At 43.5% G+C, this 15,839-nt stretch overlaps 1 protein-coding gene across 3 annotated transcripts in view; it reads left to right on the top strand.

Annotated features, from left to right (window-relative positions):
* LOC106590282 (collagen alpha-1(XVIII) chain) overlaps nt 1–15,839 on the top strand; it is an 81,814-nt gene that overhangs the window by 14,437 nt on the left and 51,538 nt on the right. The gene's annotated exons all lie outside the window — the stretch shown is intronic.

Below are 15,839 nucleotides of genomic sequence, written 5' to 3'. Positions count from 1 at the left end.
TAAAGCATGGGTGGACAAATTGGCAAGTGTCTTCATTGACATTTTCAACCTCTCCCTGACCGAGTCTGTAATATGTTTCAAACAGACCGCCATAGTCCCTGTGCCCAAGAAAGCGAAGGTAACTAAATGACGTGAGTGCTAAATGATTACCGCCCCATAGCACTCACGACGGTAGCCATGAAGTGCTTTGAAAGGCTGGTCATGGCTCACATCAACACCATCATGCCGGAAACCCTAGACCCACTCCAATTTGCATACCGCCCCAACATATCCACAGATGACACAATCTCAATCGCACTCCACATTGCCCTTTCCCATCTGGACAACCTTTGTGAGAACACCTTTGTGAGAATGCTGTTCATTGACTCAGCTCAGTGTTCAACACCATAGTGTCCACAAAGCACATCACTAAGCTAAGGACCCTGGGACCAAACACCTCCCTCTGCAACTGGATCCTGGACTTCCTGACGGGTCACCCCAGGTGGTAAGGGTAGCTAACAACTCATCTGCCACGCTGATCCTCAACACTGGGGCTCTCAGGGGTGCATTCTTAGTCCCCTCCTGTACTCCCTGTTCACCAACGACTGCGTGGCCAAGCACGACTCCAACACTATGATTAAGTTTGCTGACAACCCAACAGTGGTAGGCCTGATCACTGACAACGATGAGACAGCCTATAGGGAGGAGGTCAAGACAAAAACCTCTCCCTCAATGTGAGCAAGACAAAGGAGCTGATTGAGGTCTATAGGAAAAGGAGGGTTGAACAGGCCCCCATTAACATCGACAGGGCTGTCGTGGAGTGGGTTGAGATTTTCAAGTTCCTTGGTGTCCACATTACCAACAAAAATGTCATGGTCCAAACACACCAAGACAGTTGTGAAGAGGGCACGACAACACCTTTTCCCCCTCAGGAGACTGAAAAGATTTGGCATGGGTCCCCAGATCCTCAAAAGGTTCCACAGCTGCACCATCGAGAGCATCCTGACCGGTTGCATCATCGCTTGGTATGGCAACTGCTCTGCATCTGACCGTAAGGCGCTACAGAGGGTAGTGCGTATGCCAAGCCACCTGCCATCCAGGACCTATATACTAGGCGGTGTCAGAGGAAGGCCCAAAAAATTGTCAAAGACTCGAGTCACTCAAGTCATAGACTGTTCTCTCTGTTATCGCACGGCAAGCGGTACCGGAGCGCCAATTATAGGTCCAAGAGGCTGCTTAACAGCTTCTATCCCCAAGCCATAAGACTGCTGAACATTTAATCAAATGGTCACCCGGACTATTTACATTTTCATTTAACACTGCTTCTACTCGCTGTTTATTATCTATGCATAGTCACTTTACCCCAGCACATTGACTCGGTACCGGTACCCCCTGTATATAGCCTCGTTATTGTTATGTTATTTTCTTGTGTTCCTTTTTGATTCAAATGTTTTACTTTCGTTTATTTAGTAAATATTTTCTTAACTCAATTTCTTGAACTGCATTGTTGGTTAAGGGCCTGTAAGTAAGCACTTCACATTAAGGTCTACACCTGTTGTATTCGGCGCATGTGACAAATACAATTGTATTTGATTTATACTGTGGTCTCTGTGTTGTGGTTAAGAGTGTGGTCACTGACCATCCGTGCCTTCCAGTGTGGTTATTGAACATCCTCTGCTTTGTCAGCAGCAAATCCAAACACGTCACACTCTCAGAGATTCAACATTTGATGGATGTAATATGTGTTGGTCTAATGCTGTTTTCATGAGGCATGGGTAGAGGGTTAGGCTGCAACTTCTGCAAGGATGCTGTCAGCCTAACTTGTTTAATGGAAGATTGAGAGAGAGCGGGGGTTAGAGGAAGAGATTGTCTCTTTCTTTTTCTTTCTCTGAATCTATCTTGATGAATTTCCAGGCGGACGAGATCCTGGGGCTTTCTCAGGGGGGGTCTCTACTCTCAACAGCTGGACTGCAGCTGTTTTGTTTTTGATATGTGACATAGTACCGTCAACACACTTCCCCAAACCCCACCACAAATGTAATCAGCAGCCTCCCACTAATAAACCTTACCTCTTCCTGCCAACCTTATTACCCCCTACGAGTGTGTATGAAGTCGTCACTGTCTCTCTCCAAGCCCCGTTTTCTTCATTCATTTGGCCTGTTTATTTGATTCCTCTCCACCGTCTCACAGAGATTACTTAAGCAGTTAAAGTGTGACTAAACCGCTTTGTTTTCCGGCTTCTTGATTAAACAGTAAGAAGAACCTACAGTAACTGAAAAAAACCAAAAAAACTCAACAGTGCCCTTCTCTTGATTGGGATCTAATTACAAACCAGCAAATCAGTTTCTCTCCTCGGTTTGTGGCGACGAGGCCTTTAACACTCGCTAATGTAGCATGGCTGCTGCCCATCCAAAACAGTGCCCTTCCTTAAACAGTGATTATGATTGTGATGTATGTAAGCCCACCTCTCCAAAGGCATAATAACATGGTCTCAAGAGAGACTAAGAGCCCTATAGACTCATTATTAGTCTTCCTCATCCATCCAGTAGCAGCACGGCACAGAAAATCACCATCCATAGACATGATATCAGAATACGGCTCAGTAGGGACCTATTCTGGAGGACTCACAGCGAGTTCTTCAGCCTATTATAAACACACCTCCACTGGTGTGTGTGTCTGTGTGTTTTTTTCCCGTGTGTGTGCACGTGTTTAGCTATGAAACTACCTCTACCTCTCCGAAGAAGTTCCAGCTGTTTCCACTGAATTTACTCCTTTAGAGCCGCGGGTTAAATGTTGCGGTCAGTCAAACGCATAAACGCAAACTCACCTTTGGGTTTTAAGGCTTCCCCTGAAGTACAGTACAGTATATGATGTGTCCCACAGGAGATCGAGCTGTATGTTATGCTCCTTAATTATGGTCTGCCCATAGGGATAGTCATTCTATTCAAAAAAACATCCAAACTTTTACAATGTTTGGAAGGATAAATATTGACCTAAATTACTTTCTTGACTGTGCTGTCCTTGCCAAGCTAGAGTGGCGCAGCGGTCTAAGGCACTGGATCTCAGTACAAGAAGCGTCACTACAGTCCCTGGTTTGAATCCAGGCTGTATCACATCCGGCCGTGATTGGGAGTCCCATAGGGCGGTGCACAATTGGCCCAGCGTCGTCCGGGTTTGGCCGGGGTAGGCCGTCATTGTAAATAAGAAATTGTTTTTAACTGACTTGCCTTGTTAAATAAAGGTTACATATAAAATAATAATAATTAAATAGACGTGGCAATGACCAGGACTGTCTTAGTGTCTTGTTTGATTATTGTATAATTCAGTGCTCAGTATGACTTACTGTACATTCAAATCTTGACCCATATCCCCATCACTCAATTCTTTGTCTTGCGTTAACCATCTGTGGTCTTGACTAAGTGGTCTTTCTCCGTCATCTCTCAGTCTGAGGCAATCCTCCATTACTTTGAATGGAAATGAAGCGTGTTTTTGGAGTACGATGTCATGGATGTTACACACTTCACTGCATGGCCAACTGTCCATCTTCCCTCCCTAGTCAAGATGGTAATGATCCTTAAGTATTAGGCTCTAGATAAGAATCTGAAGACAAGCAGTTACTAGTGGTTGTTGAGATATAAAGTGTGTTCTTTACCTATTTAGGATGCCACACCACCATACTTTTTGCAGTGCTACACCACCACACCCTTCTGGGTCACCTCCAGAACACTAGACTCTAACCAGGGTCCTCAGTTGTAAAAATTATTCCCCAGAAGGCTAGAGTGTACCTTCCCATGAGCCTCAGCTGAACAATGCTGTCGTTAGTTATCACAGCAGAGTAAAGCTCCTAAACCTTTGATCGTCTCCAGTCCTCACACCAGACTTGAAACATACTTCCCTTTCCAAGGCCCACCAACCTGAGAGTGAAGGTTGATCCCAAATTGGCTCATGCTGCTGACTTAAACCGCACTGCAACCTTCCTTTAGCCATGCCCTTGAAAAATCCCCAAGTCAGCAGGCTTACTGTAACAGCTGAGTCAGACCTGGAAACCAAGTGAAGCTTGCTGTAGTTTTAATGGGAACTCACAATGCAGGGGAAGTATACCTGGCAAAACGTGCTGTAAAATGCTCCGGATGGCAAAACCCTGTGTATGAAATAGCAATTTCCTCTCCCTCCACTCACAGTTCTTGAGATATCATCGGCTGTGAAATCGCTCCATTGTTGGTGTATTGAGCGTAACTTTGTGAAGTGGGCCGTCACGGTAGGAGTTCGAGTTTTGGTCATAGAGCGTATGTATTGACACAGTATAATGTGTGTATGGAGAGTATAATGTTGAACTCTTTTCAGCCAATCTGTTTTGAATGAGCACAATAACTGTGGGTTTTGGAAGCGGTGTCCGGGACTAAGGGTTTACCCTAACGTTAGCGGTTAGAGCAGAGACTTATGGGTCAGAGGAGCCACTTGGCAAGAATGGCAGGCGGTTGAAGGGATACTAGTCATCCCCTGCTGCTTTGTGGGTAACCATAAACAAACCTAGAATCCAGTGTCACATGTCTTGGAAGATCCTGTGGTCATGCGTTGGTTTTGGTGATACAGAGGGAGAAGGAATGAGAGGAGGGGGTGCCTGGTGTCATGGCAACGAACAAATCCTACAGTACCACCCATTCAACTAATTGCGGGGAGAAATCCTGATTGTTTGTGACGATGGACATGTCTTGGGGAGCCCTTCTACATAGTGAGGCCCGTTTTAGCTGACAGGCCTTTTGTAGAGTGATGCATACCACTGTTAAATGGCCAGTCAATGAGCTGGACTAAAAGAAAGAAGAAAGAACTATTTATTGCCTAAGACTAGCTAGTCAGTTGAAATGACTGTAAGATGACCACACCTGTCTAAACAGAATTGTTTAGACAGTATTTTATGCAGGAAGTTTATTTTTCACAATAAACTGTGGTCGTGATCCTTGTTAAAGGGTTCACTTTAGTTTATAGTCACACCTCATTCACACAAACAATGCACAAATATGCTTTGTTTGTTCTGAATGGATCTGCTTGTTGTTAACGTTTCTTAGCATTGAATTGTTCCCATGCCAACTGGATATTCTCAGATATTCTCTTTAACATCCTCAGGCAGTGGATCATCCTTTCTTCCTCCGCTTCTCTCCCATGGTCATGTATTCAATGGCTGGCCAACTGCTTTTAATTTCCCCAACACTCCCCTTCTCTCTGTTTGTTTTGACTTGTGTAAAGAAAAGTTCTGAAGGCTTCGGGGCCTTCTTTTGAATTTTCCCGTCAGAGGATGCAATCTATGTAGTCCACTACTTGGTGTGTAACAGTGGAGTGGGAATGGGGGATTATTGCAGTCGAGTCCTTTTCGTTCGGTCTCGTAACGTCTCGCCAAGGTTTTAGCGAGGGGAGCGGGGTGATCTACCACGCTAGGTCAGTCATTCTCGCTTTTACGATGGGACATTTTGATGAAAGAGTAGAGTGTCCTCCGCCATGAGGAGGATTGAAAAGAGGAGTGTGTGACCTTTGAACTCTGGTGTGTTGGATGTTTACCTTCCCCGTCAAGGTGGACGTCATTCTAAACTTGAAAAGAGGGAGTGAGGGGGTAACAAAAGTAGAAATAGGCATGTAATGGTCAAAGGAGAGAAAAAGACAGGAGGCAAAGAAGCAAATTTACGAGAAAACCTGCATGTAAAATCCCAATTACTCATCCTTGGCACAGTTTACACCATTTGCCTCTTGCTAATTAACAAGAAATGTCTTAGAAGTTACTAGTTTATGCACTCAGTGGCCAATTTATTAGGTACACCCATCTAGTACCGGGTCGGACACCCCTGTAGCCATGAAGGGATGCACCTGGTCAGGAACAATGTTCAGATACGCTGTGGTGTACAACCGTTGCTCAATTGGCATCAAGGGATCTTACGGGTGTGCCAGGAAAACATTCCCCACACCATTACACCACCCCCACCAGCCTGTACCATTAACACCAGGCAGGAGATTGTGGCCCGACTGTTAGCTTGCGCTATTCTTGTCATTTTCGCCCACAGGACAGCCGCTGAATGGATGTATTTTGTTTGTCTCTCCATTCTCGGTAAACCCTAGACACTGTCGTGCGTGAAAGCCCAGGAGGCCAGATGTTTCTGAGATACTAGAACCGGCTCTTCTGGCACCGACGATCATACCATGCGCAAAGTTGATTAGGTCACTGGTTTTGCCCATTCTAACCTTCAATCGAACAGTAACTGAATGCCTCGATGCCTGTCTGCCTGCTTTATATTGCAAGCCACGTCTATAGGAACAAACCATTTACGTGAACAGGGTAGTGTACCAAATAACGCTCCCTACTTCAGTAGCAGGTTGTCAGTCATTCGAAGACCACTGACCATAAAGCTTCAATGGCGCTCCTCAGGTGTGAATGTATTTTTGTGGATCTATATTTCAGCGATTTGTGCCCAGTGGAAGAGTCCGAGTTCAGACGTTTATTGCTGTTTGGCATCAAAAAGCCGACAAAGTAAGTCCTGTGCCACCAGCCACTTGCTGTGTGGATTTATATGGTCTAACAGCTAACTGCTATCTCCTCTGTTATATAGGCCCTGGCAGCCAAAGAGGCCAACTTCTCAATCTGGACAGTTTTAGAGCAGGTGAAGAGGGCTTGAGATGTAGCATTTGCCTCAGGGACCCATTACATGGACTGTGTTCGCGTAAATCTCATTTGGCACCTTGGCTGTTTTTGAGGCAGCTCTAGAAAACGGTTAGATGACTGAATGTAATGTAAATGTTGAGCGGCTTCACTGCAGGTAGATTGTATGTTTTAATGAAAAAAAAACAGTAATAAAAATGATACTTTATGAACTAGAAATTTAAATTAGAGTCAAAGAGAAACAAGCTTTATTGGTTGCATAAGTTTGTTTCCTTGTCCATAGTGGATTAATTAGTTCATTGATGACTACAGTTTGGCAGATAGGAGAGTTTACTCTGGGTCCTGTTTGTTATTGCCTCTAACGAGAACGATGAATCAAGCTTTCAGCTTCCTTGGACATCAACCTGAACCTGCTCTGTAGGCCAAGTACAGCAGATGCTGAAACCATGCAATTCAAATGTCTGAACATACAGCTGGTATGCAATGCTTTGATAACATCATACTTTGGGTTTTTCCATTAGCATAGAAGGCAGGGTTAGTTCCCAGCGGGCAAAATAGGTTGAAATGATGTCATTACAACCAGTTTAACATTCATTAAGATGTTATTTCAACCAATTTTGCACGCTGGGCTAGACAGTGGTTCCCAAATGTGCTTTTGGAGTTGCCTTGTCGCCTACCAAGAAAACAAGCCCAGTGTTTCTAGCCAGGACCCAGTCTCAAACTGGGACCCTAAAGGAATTAGTCACTTCTGCTACTCACTGGGTCCTGAGTTGACCCACCATTTGGGAAGCACTTTGTTAGAGGATTACTGTCTAATTTCTTGGTGGGGAAATGGAAGTTTAATGTTTCAGGAGGACTTGAACCTGAGTGTGTGACCTTGTTATGGGGGTTGAAGCGATGGTTGGAGTGTGTTGGATTTTCTCCTCAGTAGGAGAAGGGAAGTTTGAGTGTTGAAGTGAAGATTGAGTGTTGTCAAACAGCCACAATCAGTTGGCGCCATGGAAACAATGTGCTACACTGATTTAATAAATTGTGAGTGGACTGCAAGTGGCCCTCTTCAGACTTTATAGACTCCCACTGCAATGCAAAGCCAAGACAGATGGAATTGCTCTGGGCTTTAGAGCACATTACTCCAGCCCCCCTGAGATAGTTTTGATTTCTAAACCGGAATCTACAGAACTTCCAAATGATGTATATGGACACGGATAACCCAGTCAGCTTAGGCCAGAAATATTTTATTTTTTCCAGGAAACGGAAAATAAGAAAAAAGGGTGGGGGGAGGGGGGTGGGGGGGGGGCATGTTAGGGGATATTCCGACACAGAGGGGGCTTCGTTATGACGCTGGAGCGACCATTGCAGTGCACTCCAAAGAAAAGCCCCTTATGGATGACTCTCTAGTCTTCAAGGGGTCATGGTATACTGCAGACCTCCCTTTGCAAAGCACTCCATCAGTCATCGTTCCCTCTTTCTCCCCCTGAGAGGCTGGAATGGAGGGGGGGTTGGAGGCAAGCTGCCACAGAGTATAGCAATTTTAGCCGCACTACCATTTGCTCTGACACTTTGGTCAGAGAGGTGGCAGTACAGCTGGTCAAACAGAGAGGGAGAGCTCTGAAGCAACGTGTCGTTTACATGATGGCAGCCTCATGCCCCCTCCAGCCATACACTACTGCAGCCATGATCTACTCAAACCTACTACCACTGACCTAAGCACCAGCAAGGGAGGAGGCAAAAGCATATAGCTAGCTAAGCTTGAAAGAACACTCTATTTTTGATTGGCACTCATTCATGGACCAATAATTTACTGGACTGTACTTTCATTTATTGTACTGTTCTACCCTGCTAGATTCTCAGCGAGCTGCTTTCAGTCTATTTATACTCTCTTTGGTCCGTTAAGGATTTGTTGCATAGTTGAGGTTTCCATGAATAAACAGACTTTCAATATCACAACTAATACATTTTTGGTGCACATTCCATCCCAAACTGTTGAACATTGTTAAATCCCCCCTCAGACTTATTTTTGGTCTCTTGTCAGAGAATCCCACGCAGTTAACAGGTCTCCATGGATAGTATTTAAATAAGTTATACATGTAAAGGCATTTATTCCTATGTTCTTCATACACAATGCTTGAACTGTTCCTCCTGTTTTTTTATGCTGCCTACCGATGTAGGATCTTAATTTGATCACTCTTTTGTTGCTGAGAGTTTTCCTGCTGTGGAGGAAATGCAAACTTGTAGCATATTTGAGTTTTAAAAAGGCTTCGTTGCCCTAACCAAAAAATGTATCAACCCCTACAAAAATGTCCATTAATTAATATTCACATAATAATTCACATTTCCTGTTGCTGCGGGGTAATTTTCCTGCTGTAGCAAACTAGCCAAATGAAGATCCTACAACTGTACACTGCGTGTAGTTCTTAAATCAAGGTGAAAGTGCCTCTCGAGACCAAAATTAAAAATCAAGAAAAATACTGCAAATCTCCCCCCACACAAAAGAGATACTGTTCTCCCACTGACACTAACAAAATGGTGACCAATATCTAGATTAGAGATAAAGACATCTGGAAGGCGGAGACTAGTCGTGAGGGAGCGTTATTATAAAGAGCTCTTTGGCCCTTGGCTTTTTTGGCCCTTGACAATATGCCCAGACAAAGTTATCAGTAACCCCTTTCTTATAAATGTTTACTTATGTGGGTACGCCCTGTTGTGGAATGGGATTTTGGCCTGGATTTAACAAACTCACAGTGCCCCCTATTGGGCTTGGCAAAGCGTACTCTCTGCTTTCAGACAAATCACTTAAGAACATGTTATGATTTCCTGTTAACTGCGTGGGCTTCTCTGTCAAAGAGACCAAAAAGAAGTCTGGGGGGATTTAACAATACTCAACAGTTTGGGATAGAATGTGCACCAAAATGTATTAGTTGTGATACTGTATGATATTGAAAGTCTGTCTATTCATGGAAACCTCAACTATGGAACAAATGCAACAAATGGGACAAAGAGAGTTGTGAATGTCTTGAGGTCATACGGATTTGCTCTTTATTGAGGATAAAAGCTCATTTTCACAAATGGTTATACTCTTGTCCTACCACTTCTCCATGCTAAGTGTTGTCATTGGGATGTTGTTATAGCTCTGTTACAGGGTCTGCTGAAAATGGAGGCACACATCCTTTAACCCCTCGAGAAACACAGCCGTGCATCGTAAATCACTCACGCACGCACACACACACACACACACACACACACACACACACACACACACACACACACACACACACACACACACACACACACACACACACACACACACACACACATCAGACTGGGAGCCTGGTGTACTGTCAACAGGCTCTCTCAATAAGGCGCACACACATCACACTCACACCCTGGCCCAGCTCCTGGCTACTCCTGGCTCCTGGATGCTCCTGGCCCACACACATGCTGTAAAGAATTGGCTCTGCTAACTCTGCTAGGCTGCGTTTACACAGGAAGCCCAATTCTGATATTTTGCCTAATTATTGGCAAAAAGTCTGATCTGATTGGTCAAAAGACCAATTAGTCAGGACATTTTTGGGGGAATTGGACTGCCTGTGTAAACACAGCCCTAGACTTTCAGACTCTTCTTGTGTCTTGACTGGCTGGCTGGCTGGATGTTATCTCCTAGTTAGTCTCAGTCTGGCCAAACTCTTGGATCCACCAGACACAGCAGGTGTGGTAAGAGACTGTCTCCTTGTGGTCTGACAGCCTTTGTGTCTCTGGACTCTAGCATCTCAACACCATGGTAATTATGATTGAAATAGAAATAATTTAGCTAGGGTTGCCAGATTACTGAGGCCAGTGCATTGCAGAACTCACTTTTCCCGGGTTGCCAGATTACCGGACATTACAGAATATCCCCTCGTGAAGGTTCACAGATCGTTTGTTGATCTCAGCATCTTTGTGGTGCGGTAATCAGCGTTCAGAACCAAAATGTCTGACTCGCTATGTAGCCTCAGTAGACCTCACAGCGGTTAGTCATAACGTTCAGAATACAGGCACCATCTTGTTTCTATAACAAACCACCTACTGTACAGACAGTCAGTCTGGACTCTGTAGTCAGAGACTGTAGCTACTGTAGACTGAATGACCTCAGCTAGCCTAGCACCGTTAGATAGATTCTCCTGACTCAGGTAAAAAAAAAAGGGCTGCTGACATTCAAGATGAAGTCTGTCTGGGATGAGGGAGAAGAGTGAAGCCGAACCGCAGATGGTCGGGCCAAGTCGACCACTGGACCGTGGTAATGAGCGTGGTCAAACGCAGATGTTCATTAAAAAAAGTTCTCGACCTTGTCTGTCTGCGCTCTGTTTAATGTGCTCCCCTGTGCGGCAACAGCTCCTGCATTCATAATATAGGTTCCATACAGTCAGCTGAGGTTTACATCTCACGTCTTCATTTGCACTCCTATCCAAGTACAACACACTCAGCGGAATGGGGTTGATTAGGTTACCCATATGCAGTAGGAAAGGGTTCAATTGAGACTGTGTACACTAGGTGGTAGAGCTGTTAAATATATCTATTTTTCACAATCATTGCCAATGGTAGAGAGCCGTGTCTTAAGTATGTGGGGTCTGTGTTCCTGAAATGTTCAGTGTGTGTGTGTGTGTGTGTGTGTGTGTGTGTGTGTGTGTGTGTGTGTGTGTGTGGACATGTTTAACTATTCTTGTGGGGACTTCTCAAACAAAAATTTGACCAACTGGGGACATTTTGTTAATCCCCACAAGGTCAATTGCTCTTTCTAAGGGGTTCAGGGTTAAGGTTAGAATGAGTGTTATGGTTAGAATTACGTTAAGGGTTAGGGTTAGGAGCTAGGGTTAGGTTTAGGGTTAGGAGCTAGGGTTAGGTTTAGGGTTAAGGTTCGGTTTTTGGGTTAAGGTTAGGGTTAGGGTTAAGGTTAGGGTAAGAGTGCGGGTTAGGGTTAGAGTTAGGATTAGGGAAAATAGGATTTTGAATGGGATTGAATTGTGTGTCCCCATAAGGTTAGCTGTACAAAACTGTGTGTGTGTGTGTGCACGTGCGTGTGTGTGTGTGCGTGCGTATGTGTGTGTGTGCTCGTGCAATACCATGATTGTGTATGTGTGTATGAAAAGGCATGGGAGATGAGACCACCAGGCAGCTAATGATATTCTACGTAACTGGATATTTAAAACCACTGTGTTCCCTAAGAATCCCCTACTTTATGTGAAACTGTAACCCTAAAGACTAAAGTTCCTCTCTCTGCGCTGACTGTGCTATCGGAGCTGAGCACACCTGAACTGGGGATTCCAGACAGGATCAACTTTCTTGTCCTCACTTTGGTAGCTGCATGTAAATGTTACAGTTGGTTTAGAGTAGGCATGTATGTGCATCTTAACATTTAACATCTTCATCTCCCCTGAGCGTGGACTTGACCCTGCCCTTTCTGTTTCCTGTCCAGCCGGGTCATGAGTCACAGTAACACATGGCAACGCTACAGTGGACGGCAATGCTACTGTGGAAACTCCCTGAAATTATCTTTTGTGTTCCCAACTTAATTTCCCTCCAATTACCTTAATGCACTTTGTGTTTTCCACCGGAAAATACTGTTATTGTTTTGTATCTGAAATGCACTTGAGAACACAATGTGAAGGGCCTTTCCCCCCTTTAACACAGACCAGGGGTTAATTGAGGACGTTAGGTATAAAATGTGGCTATTAAGAGATGGCTTTGAGGCCACACAAAGGGCCTGATCACTGCCAACACAGTAATGCTGTGGTGTCATGGAAGCTGTGATGCTAATGAAATCAAGCAGATGGGGCATGGAGATGGAGATGGCATGCTACTCCCTGGTCTGCCAAGCTGCTTTTTTCTGTCTTTCACTCCATTTCTCTCTGCCTTTCTCTCTTTCTCTCCCCTCTGATTGTGGTCAAGCTTGAATCACTACGAATTTTGCCGCCAACCGTGCCAAATAGATAAAGATATTTTAACTTGTATTTTGTTTCCAACCATTGGGGAATTAATGATATTTGATATTTAATGCACTTGCACAGAACCCACAATGATAAATAATGGGTTTCAGAGTGAAAACAGACTTTGACAACTCTTGAGTAATGGAGTAATACCCACATTTCTGTCATGTCAATTCATTCCAAATGTCATGATGTAACTCATTTAACAAATTGTTTTTTGGAGTTTGTTTCTCAAGGGCTCTAGTTGGGCTTCTGGCAAAGTCTTGGCTGGCTCGTAAAGACATTAACAAAGAAAACAGTGCCCATGTTAAAACCTGATGGAAAAATGACTCTGTTAATAACCGACCCAGAGGGCTCGGCGATACCACGCCTGCGTGGCATGAAAACAGATTGTTCTGCCAATTCTCACATAAAAACTTAATGGGGAGGTTTAACATGCTTTTACATATATATCACAAACAATTTTTGGCAAAATCATGATGAAAGTGGCCATTATAGGCCCTTTTTAGACCTATACAGGCCTTCTGTAAGACCCTATGATCCAGAACCATACATGATACATACAATATCTTCATGTCATTATACTCTTATAATGTTTCTATAATATATAGTCTATATTCTGAAATACAATTTATTCAACATGAAAAATATTATAATTCATATTTCAAAAGTACCCTTTTTTTTTATTTAGCTTATTTTTAGACATATTGTTTGGAACAAACTACTCTTCAAACATATCACATTTCCGGAGTGGGCTCTACTTTTGAAGAAATTATACATTTTATACATAGAAATTGACATTATAGGTCATTAACCAATCACAGCCCTCCTGTAGGATTGCACATTCATCAAATTACCAGCAGAGGGAGGTCCCTTTGAACCCATTTTCCCATTCACTGCGTTGGTGGCACTCATACAATTTATCATGGCAAAAATAAAAGCAGAGAGCCCACTGGAAATGTGATGTACTTGAATGGTATATTGTTTAATACAAGATGTCTAAAACTTAACAGAATCAAAAAGGGTACTTTAGAGATATTAATATTAGTCATTTTTATGTCAAATAAATGTATGTGTAAAAATTGATTTCAGAATGCAGAGATACTCCATATTTTAGAGCAAACTGGAGTATAATGACACCCAGATGTTGTCTGTGTCATGTACAGTTCACAGATCATAGTGTCTTACAGGAGGCATGTACAGGTCTAAAAAGGACCTAAAAGGGCCACTTTTCATCATGGAAAAAAAATGGTTTGGGCTACAAATATAAAAGAATATAAAAGAATGCACTGTCCCAGTGCAGTGTTATTAGACCAAGGAGTGCTCGTACTGAGTTTATGATAGAAAAAAAGTCCCCCTCTTCTTGAGGTATGGCTGAAGTAAGCCACATGTATGGTGTCAAAAATGAAGGCCATGGGAGTGATAACAGATTCTAGGCTCTTCACCATTTTGTCAGCTCAGCTTGCTGTTTGCATTGTAACATTGTTGTAAAGCTGATGTTTACTTGAGAGTGCCATCAAAATACTAAAATACTATGTAGTGATATTAATGCCAACAGAATTCAATAATGTTGACTATACCATTGCATAGTAGGTGAGAATTGAGGCATTCTTGCAGCTGATTGGACAGAGTAGGTAATCAAAATCATTCCTTGGCGTTCAGGGGTCTCTAGGAAACAACTACCGTGCTCCCCAGAGTACAGTTCTAAGTCCCATTTTCGTTTTTTGAACATGACCCACATAACCATCGCTGGTGGGATTCAAATTCTTGAGGTTACCCTCCCTGGCCTCACACACTGGGACTTGGTACGTCTGCTTCCCACAGCAACTACCGTGCTTATGTTTTGAAACACGTTATTTACTTGGTGAGACCTTTGACAGCTATTTAAATCCAGGAGGAAAAGTTCATAATGGATGAAATGTCAATTTCTCGTCGGTTCCTCTCCTTCCTGTAACACTCACTGTAGCACTCACTGTAGCACTCACTGTAAGATCTATCTATCAACTAGTTTCTAAGTCAACCACAACAGATTTGACTGTTCTGAAATGACTAGGGTTGCAACTTTTCCAAAATGTCATGGTTTTTCAGAAATCGGGGTGGAGGATTTCTGGTTTTCCTGCTTATTACCTCGTAACTCCAGAAGTCTTCCAACCAGGATTTCTGAAAAAAATCGATAAATGTTGGGAAAGTTACTGGAATTGTCATCTGGATGGGACCACATGATGGAGTTGGAAGGCTGTTTTTACAGCTGTTCATTGGCTGATCTCTAGCTCTCTATCTGTGTTTACACAGGCAGCCCAATTCAGATCTTTTACCAAATCATTGGCCGAAGACCAATTAGTCGATGAAGATCAGAATTATGCGTGTGTGTGTGTGTGCGACTCAGTGCACCATAATAGCAGAGCTATCTCAAATCCAAGCCATCTATCTCATCCTGTGACAGTGGTAGAATGCAGTTGCTCGGCGTCGAAGCCCTTATAAACGTTCCCCATTCATTCTCACTTAAGTGGTGAAAGCCTTTGATCAAGGCTAGGGTGCTAGGAGCTTTGCTGGGCACTAGGCTAATGCCTGTGTTGACTCACCTCTAAGCCTGCCGCTAACAGACAGGCCTTTGTGCTTACAGGAGGCCATTGCTCACCTGACCGCGTGTCCTCTCTCAGCTGAATACACAACGCTAACGTTTACCTAGCCAGCTAGCTCCTTTTTCCTGTTTTTCAAACCATGCGTGGCAAACATCACCCCCTAAACCGGGCTGTCACTCAAAAGGAAGGATGCTGAAGGCAATAGCGACAAGCTTTTTGATCTTGTGAATGACTTCTAAGTAAATTACGCTCTTTTCTATGTGAACACAAAACAAGTCCCGTCACAGACCGAGGCTAACTTCGTTAAAGCGTGACATAATCCCTAGGAAGAAGCATTACTGTAACATTTGGTGTAGCCTAGTCCCAGTGCCACAGAGGATACAGTACAATTAGGTTTAGACTGAGTGGCTTTGTTGAATTCTAGCCTTTGTGACCAATGACAGCATTGTGGTACCACAGATACGTGTGTGTGTCTGTGTGTTGTGTGTTTTGTGAAGTGATTTGAGTTATTCCATTGGTATCCTTTTTATTTCAATTAATTACTGTAGATTTACTCATCACTGTAGGTTTAGGCATCACAGATTCCATCTGGCCCTACCTATAATCCTACCAAGAATGTCATATCAGACTGGATAGTGTGAGATTTAAATGGATAGTGTGAGATTTTCATTGATA

The sequence above is a fragment of the Salmo salar genome, chromosome ssa29 (assembly GCF_905237065.1).
Source record: "Salmo salar chromosome ssa29, Ssal_v3.1, whole genome shotgun sequence".
NCBI lineage: Eukaryota > Metazoa > Chordata > Actinopteri > Salmoniformes > Salmonidae > Salmo > Salmo salar.
Note: the sequence above shows the minus strand (reverse complement) of the source record. Positions and strands in the feature narration are given on the sequence as shown.